The sequence below is a fragment of the Lolium rigidum genome, chromosome 3 (assembly GCF_022539505.1).
Source record: "Lolium rigidum isolate FL_2022 chromosome 3, APGP_CSIRO_Lrig_0.1, whole genome shotgun sequence".
Taxonomy (NCBI): Eukaryota; Viridiplantae; Streptophyta; class Magnoliopsida; order Poales; family Poaceae; genus Lolium; species Lolium rigidum.
In genome coordinates this window covers 339,420,303-339,428,503 of record NC_061510.1, presented here as the reverse complement: position 1 = coordinate 339,428,503, position 8,201 = coordinate 339,420,303, and positions in this window count along the sequence as shown.

Here is an 8,201-nt window from a genome sequence, read left to right as displayed (position 1 = left end):
ATGTTGCACTTAAATTCGAATTCGATTTTGGCAAAAAAAATGGAGTATAGAAATGGAGCCCGCGGCCGCAGGTGCCGAGCTCTTATTTTTTTCTGACTGTTTCGTTGTTCTTTTAGTATGGTATATTTGTTGGGGAGTGCGCACAAATGGAAACTGAGCTACATATAGCTTTCTACTTAAAAAAAAAACTGACCTAAAAAATCACATGTACAAGTTTAACTTCAAAAGGATAGATGAAAAGTTTGGATGTAGTCAATGATATATCCTACCAACGTGTAACATCTGAATGTGAAATTCCTCAGATTCTACGCTACACAGAAACAAATATGACAATAGTATATAGATTTAAAATATGCACTATTTACTTATCCACATTCACATTTTTTATTTTTGTGTAGCCTAAATAAGTTTTTATTGAGATTTTGCATGTTTGTAGAATACATTATTGAGTACACCTACGTTTTAAAAAAAATCAAAATATGATTTTTTTTTTCATGTAGCTTGACCACCATTTAAATTTTCCCAGGTGTAAAGTGTTAAGGCATCTCTACCGGACCTACCCAAATGTGCCGACACGGTCCATTTTTGCTCGCGCAGACATGAGGACAGGGAATACTAGCCCAGCAACCCGGCATGAAAGGGCCAACCTATCAACACTGACCCATTGTAACCCCAAGTTTGGGCTGGAAATGCATAGGCACGGGTGGCAACCGCATTTGCGTGTGTCCCCCTCTTCTACTCTCAGGGTACACCCGCCACTGGCACACAAGCCACTTCCTCTCCCATTGTCCCGCCACACTCGGATTCCAAAAATTTGTGGACGCCAAGCCCTAGCCTGCAATCGAGGACACCGTTGACACCATGGACCTCGCCGTGCCTCCTCCCCCTCATGCCCGCCTCGTCCGCCGGATGCAAGATGAAGGCCAAGGCAGCGTAGAAAGAGCGGACCGGCAGAGCGGGCGAAGGAGACCAAGAAGTGTGGTGCCTAGCGAGTCACCGCGAGGGCAAAGAAGGACCAACTAGCAGCAGACGCCGCTGCAAACGACATTGTTGAGCTGACCATGGGCATTTAGGCCAACGCCAACACCCAATTCTTCACCTTTACAGCTGTCGCACATGCCGTCCTCATAATCAAGGAGGCGCTCGGACAGGTCCAGGCTCTCGGCGCCGCCACCTCTTCGAAAAGCTCGGTTACTTCCCAGTAGCAAAGCCGCCTCGGTAGCGTCATGCACCCTATTTGTAGCCTGCTACGCCATGCACTGATTCTCATAGACAGAAGCCACCCTCCTGGCTCGATAGGTCTCAATCATCATCGCCGGAGGTCCCGTTATTCCATGGTTGCCCTTGGCTTTGATCTCAACCGCACCCATGTGCCCAGCATATCAGGCCTGGCACCTAGCAAGAGGCCACGGGTGATCCCGCCGGCGAACTTGCTCGTACCTCGCAAGCTGAACAATGGAATGCCTCGATGCCAAGCGACCAGGCATGGCCACGACCATCTATTTACTCGTCCACTTGCATTTTATACTAGGTTTGCGATGGACAATTATGCGTATGCCTACTATGCCGAGGATGATGAAGCCTACATGCACAAGATGATCAATGGTGACGACTTCATCTGGACGACGACATTGGGACCAAGCAAAAGACCCAAGGCGAGGGATACGACATCAACGAGGAGCCATTGTTTGGGAAATATGACCATAATACGGGACGAGAAACTTTCTCGAATGATGATACCGGTAATGAGGGCGAGTTGGCCATGGATGAGGGTGGTGCCGAGGGGAATGCCCATGCCAGCGATGGAAAAAAGGTGAGCTAGAGGACCTCTGGCTACACGGGCAAGGAGGACCAATGCCTTTGTCGGTCTTAGAAAGCAATTAGCTAATATATAATTTGCGGTGCCGAGCAAAAGGGGAAATCATATTGGAGGAAGTTCACCAAGATTTCCGTGAGAAAAGGTCCTTGCTCCCTTTCGGATTCATAGTGACCACAGCCAAATTTCAATCAAAAAGAGATGGGGGTACATCAAACAAGACACCAACAAGTTTTGCGCAACTATTGATCAAGTGCTTACCCGCCCCCGTGAGCAGCCTCGGTGATGTCGTTGTGGTAAGGCTAATGACCTTTTCAATATGGTAATATACTTTAGTTTACATTTAGTTCATCTAACGGTTTGAAAGTGTTTAGGCACCCCAAGCCTTGGAGTAATTAAAGGTCACTCATAAAAAGTACCACACAATGGCCCTTTGTTGGAGAGAGCTCAAGGAACGACCGAAGTAGAACTCGTGCTATTAGGCCTACAAAGAGAGTCCCGAGAATGGCAGGATACCCGCATCGGCGGTCATTGATGTTGAAGTGGAAGGCCCAACTAATGGTGCCCTTCTATCTGAGGCCACAAAGCCACCAAGGCCGATCTCAAGTGTTATGTTTCCGCACTTGCATAGAGAGACCTTGAAGGTCATGATGTAGGAGAAGGAGGCACTAGCCAACAGGGATGAGAAATGACGCAAGGAGAAAGATGCCACATGTGCTACCTTCATCAACCTCACAAAGAGATCTATGGAAATTCAAACCATTGATTCCAAGCCCAAGTTACTCGCAGAGGAGAACCGGATCATGCTCATCGACTTGAGCCTAAGGGAGCTAGAACAAAGGGTTTGGTTCGAGAATAAGCAACCCCATCACCCACGAACACCATTTTTGATCGTACATATGTATCATAGTTTGTCTATTTCCTATGAAACGTGTGTCCTTTTGCACTTTGTTTAGGTACCTATTGGTGTGAGAAGAGCCATTTGGGGTCTGCCGGCGGAAACTACCGCTGTTTGGGGTGGGCCCACACCGGCGCCTCTCATGGAGCCCCCCCCCAATATTTTTTTAGTCTAAATTGCGTAATTCAAACCAATAAGTTGTTTATTACAATAATTTGAAGCAAATAAATTTGGTATCTTACACATCAAATTACACATCAAATAAAATAGTTTATTATAATAGTTGAAACAAATAAAATTAAGCAACTCAATAGTGCAAGACACATCAAGTGGCGTTTCCTTTCCTCATCCACAAATGCTCCATTGTCATTGTTAAGTTGGATATGAACATGTTCGTCACGAAATTCTTGGTGCGTGGTAATGAAAGCTGCAAACTCGGCCTCCGGATTAGCCCACTCACTCTCGATGATCATGTTATGGATGATCACGCATGCGTTCATCACCTCCCACATCTAAGAAGTAAAACATGTTAGAGAAGGGTACCTGATAATAGTAAAACGAGGTTGGAGCATACCAAATGTCCCCTCGATACCTTATAGCCGTCAATGCGAGGCGGTTGTAGGTTTGCTCGTAGGCGAAGAAGAGAGACAACGAGAAGGAGGCGTTTATTCCTATCAGTTGCCGCCTCGACCTTCTCTTGCATCAACAGCCGAACCATCTCATCTCATAGTCGCTATCCATTTCTACGGATCACACCAACGAGGCAATCAATTATTTGAATCCTAACTATTTTTTCCGACCAAAAATAGAAAAAACACTCACCTTGTCAATGTAGGATAACGTTGCATAGAAAACAAAAAATTTCCTACCGCGAACACGCAATCCAAGCCAAGATGCAATCTAGAAGACGGTAGCAACGAGGGGTTTATCGAGTCTCACCCTTGAAGAGATTCCAAAGCCTACAAGATGAGGCTCTTGTTGCTGCGGTAGACGTTCACTTGCCGCTTGCAAAAGCGCGTAGAAGATCTTGATCACCGGCGCCACGAACGGGCGAGCACCTCCGTACTCGGTCACACGTTCGGTTGTTGATGAAGACGACGTCCACCTCCCGTTCCAGCGGGCAGCGGAAGTAGTAGCTCCTCTTGAATCCGACAAGCACGACGGCGTGGTGTCGGTGGCGGTGGAGAACTCCGGCGGAGCTTCGCTAAAGCACGCGGGAGCTATGGAGGAGAGGGGGCGGCTAGGGTTTGGGAGGGGGTGGCCGGCCACTTGGGGGGTGCGGCCAGGTGGTGGTCTTGAGGTGGCCGGCCCCATCCCCTTGTCCCTCATTATATAGGTGGAAGCCCCAAGGGTTGGACTACAAGTCTCCGAATAAGACCCGAACCCAAAACCTTCCATATGATAGGGAAACCTACCCAAGCTAGGACTCCCACTAGAGGTGGGAGTTCCACCTTCCATGGAGGGGTTGGCCGGCCCCCTTTGGGGGAGTCCACTTGGGACTCCTCCCCTCTAGGGTTGGCCGGCCATGGAGGTGGAGTCCCTCCGGGACTCCACCTTCCTTGGTGGTTTCTTCCGGACTTTTCTAGAACCTTCTAGAACCTTCCATTGAACCTTCCGCATCATTTTAAATCACATAAAATGACATCCTATATATGAATCTTATTCTCCGGACCATTCCGGAACTCCTCGTGATCTCCGGGATCTCATCCGGGACTCCGAACAAATATTCGAACTCCATTCCATATTCAAGTTCTACCATTTCAACATCCAACTTTAAGTGTGTCACCCTACGGTTCGCGAACTATGCGGACATGGTTGAGTACTCACTCCGACCAATAACTAATAGCGGGATCTGGAGATCCATAATAGTTCCCACATATTCAACGATGACTTTAGTGATCGAATGAACCATTCACATACGATACCAATTCCCTTTGTCACGCGATATTTTACTTGTCCGAGGTTTGATCATCGGTATCACTCTATACCTTGTTCAACCTCGTCTCCCGACAAGTACTCTTTACTCGTACCGTGGTATGTGGTCTCTTATGAACTTATTCATATGCTTGCAAGACATTAGACGACATTCCACCGAGAGGGCCCAGAGTATATCTATCCGTCATCGGGATGGACAAATCCCATCGTTGATCCATATGCCTCAACTCATACTTTCCGGATACTTAATCCCACCTTTATAACCACCCATTTACGCAGTGGCGTTTGATGTAATCAAAGTACCTTTCCGGTATAAGTGATTTACATGATCTCATGGTCATAAGGACTAGGTAACTATGTATCGAAAGCTTATAGCAAATAACTTAATGACGTGATCTTATGCTACGCTTAATTGGGTGTGTCCATTACATCATTCATACAATGATATAACCTTGTTATTAATAACATCCAATGTTCATGATTATGAAACTAATCATCCATTAATCAACAAGCTAGATAAGAGGCATACTAGGGACTCTTTGTTGTTTACATATCACACATGTATCAATGTTTCGGTTAATACAATTATAGCATGGTATATAAACATTTATCATAAACATAAAGATATATAATAACCACTTTTATTATTGCCTCTTGGGCATATCTCCAACGATCTCCCACTTGCACTAGAGTCAATAATCTAGATTACATTGTAAGGAACCTAACACCCATGGCATTCTGGTGTTGGTCATGCTTTGCCCTAGGGAGAGCTTTAGTCAATGGATCTGCTACATTCAGATTAGTGTGTACTTGCAAATCTTTACTTCTCCATCTTCGATGTACTCTCGAATCGAGTGGTAACGCAGCTTGATATGCTTCAGCCTCTTGTGTGACCTTGGTTCTTGTGCATTGGCGATGGCACCCATGTTATCACAGTATATGACTAGTGGGTCCAATGCACTAGGAACCACACCGAGCTCTACAATGAACCTCTTCATCCATACCGCTTCTATGAAGCCTCCGAAGCCGCTATGTACTCCGATTCCGTTGAAGACTTCGCCACCGTGCACCGCTTCGAGCTTGCCCAGCTCATCTGCAGCACCATTCAATATAAACACGTACCCGGATCGTGACTTAGAGTCATCGGGATCGTTGTTCCAACTTGCATCGGTGTAACTTGTTACAACGAGCTCTTGGTCACCTCCATAACAAAGAAACATATCCTTAGTTCTTTTCAAGTACTTCAGGATATTCTTGACCGCCGTCCGGTGTTCCATTCCCGGATCACTTTGATATCTCGCTAGTCAAACTAACGAGCATGCGCTATATCCGGTCTTGTACATAGCATGGCATACATAATAGAGCCTCATCGCCGAAGCATAGGGGATCCGACTCATCCTTTCTCTTTCTTCTGCCGTAGCCGGTCCTTGAGTCTTACTCAAGACCTTGCCTGGTAACATAGGTAAAAACCCTTTCTTACTTTCGTCCATTCTAAACTTCTTTAGAATCTTATCCAGTATGTACTCTGTGATAGCCCTATTAGGCGTCTTGATCTATCTCTATAAATCTTGATGCCTAATATATACGATGCTTCACCAAGGTCTTTCATTGAAAAACTCGTTATTCAAATAACCTTTTACATCGCTTAATAGTTCTATATCATTCCCAATCAATAATATGTCATCTACATATAATATCGGGAATGCTACGGAGCTCCCACTCACTTTCTTGTAAATACGAGCCTCTCCATGGCACTCGTATAAACCCGAAGTCTTTGATTACCTTATCAAAGAGTCGGTTCCAACTTCTCGATGCTTGCTTCGAGTCCATAAATTGAACGCTCGAAGTTTGCATACTTTGTCAACAATTTTAGGATCGACAAAACCTTTGGGTTGTACCATATACAACTCTTCCTCAATGTCTCCATTAAGGAACGCCGTTTTGACATCCATCCGCCAAATCTCATAATCGAAAAATGCAGCTATTGCTAACAAAATCCTCACAGATTTTAGCTTTGCTACAGGTGAGAAAGTCTCATCGTAGTCAACACCTTGAATTTGTCGGAAACCCTTTGCGACAAGTCGAGCTTTATAGACAGTAATATTACCATCGCATCTCGTTTTTCTCTTGAAGATCCATTTATTTTCGACGACCTTGCGGCTATCAGGTACGTCTACCAAAGTCCATACTTTGTTATCATACATGGATCCCATTTCGGATTTCATGGCTTCTTGCCATTTGTTGGAATCTGGGCTCATCATCGCTTCTTCATACGTCGCAGGGTCCTCATCATTGTTATCCACAATCATGACATTTAGACAAGGATCATACCAATCAGGAGTGGCACGTTCCCTTGTCGATCCGCGAGGTTCGGTAGTTTCCTCGTTCGAAGTTTCATGATCATTATCATTAGCTTCCTCTCGTTGCCGGTGTAGGCGGTACAGGTACAACTTCGATCATCGCGCTACTCGATCAACGAGTATAGATTCATCAATCTCATCGAGTTCTACTTTTCTTCCAATCACTTCTTTAGTGAGAAATTCTTTCTCAAGAAAGGTTCCGTTCTTAGCAACAAAGATTTTGCCTTCGGATCCGTGATAGAAAGTGTACCCTATAGTTTCCTTAGGGTATCCTATGAAGACGCATTTCTCCGCTTTGGGTTCTAGCTTGTCCGGTTGTAACTTTTTTACATAGGCTTCGCAACCCCAAACTTTAAGGAACGACAGACTTAGGTTTCTTATTAAACCATAATTCATACGGTGTCGTTTCTACGGATTTTGATGGTGCTCTATTTAAAGTGAATGCGGCTGTCTCTAATGCATAACTCCAAAATGATAACGGCAAATCGGTAAGAGACATCATAGAACGAACCATATCTAAGAGAGTTCGATTACGACGTTCGGACACACCGTTTCGTTGTGGTGTTCCCGGCGGTGTCAATTATGAAAGTATTCCGCATTTCTTTAAATGCATGCCAAACTCATAACTCAGATATTCACCTCCGCGATCAGATCGCAGAAATTTAATCTTCTTGTTACGTTGATTTTCTACTTCACTTTGGAATTCCTTAAACTTCTCAAAAGTTTCGGATTTATGTTTCATGAAATAGATATACCCATATCTACTCGGATCATCCGTGAAGGTTAGAACATAACGATAACCACCGCGCGATGCTACGCTCATTGGTCCGCACACATCGGTATGTATGATTTCCAATAAGTCGAGTAGCTCGCTCCATCATACCGTAAAATGGAGTCTTAGTCATTTTTCCCATTAGACATGCTTCACATCTATCAAGTGACTCAAAGTCAAGTAATTCAAGTAATCCATCAGTATGGAGTTTCTTCATGCGCTTCACTCCAATATGACCAAGACGACAGTACCACATATAAGTAGAATTATCATTCAATTTAATTCGCTTAGCATCAATATTATGTATATGCGTATCACTACTATCGAGATCTAACAGAAATAAGCCATTCTTTTCAGGTGCTCGACCATAAAAGATATTATTCATAAAAATAGAACAACCATTATTCTCATACTTGAATG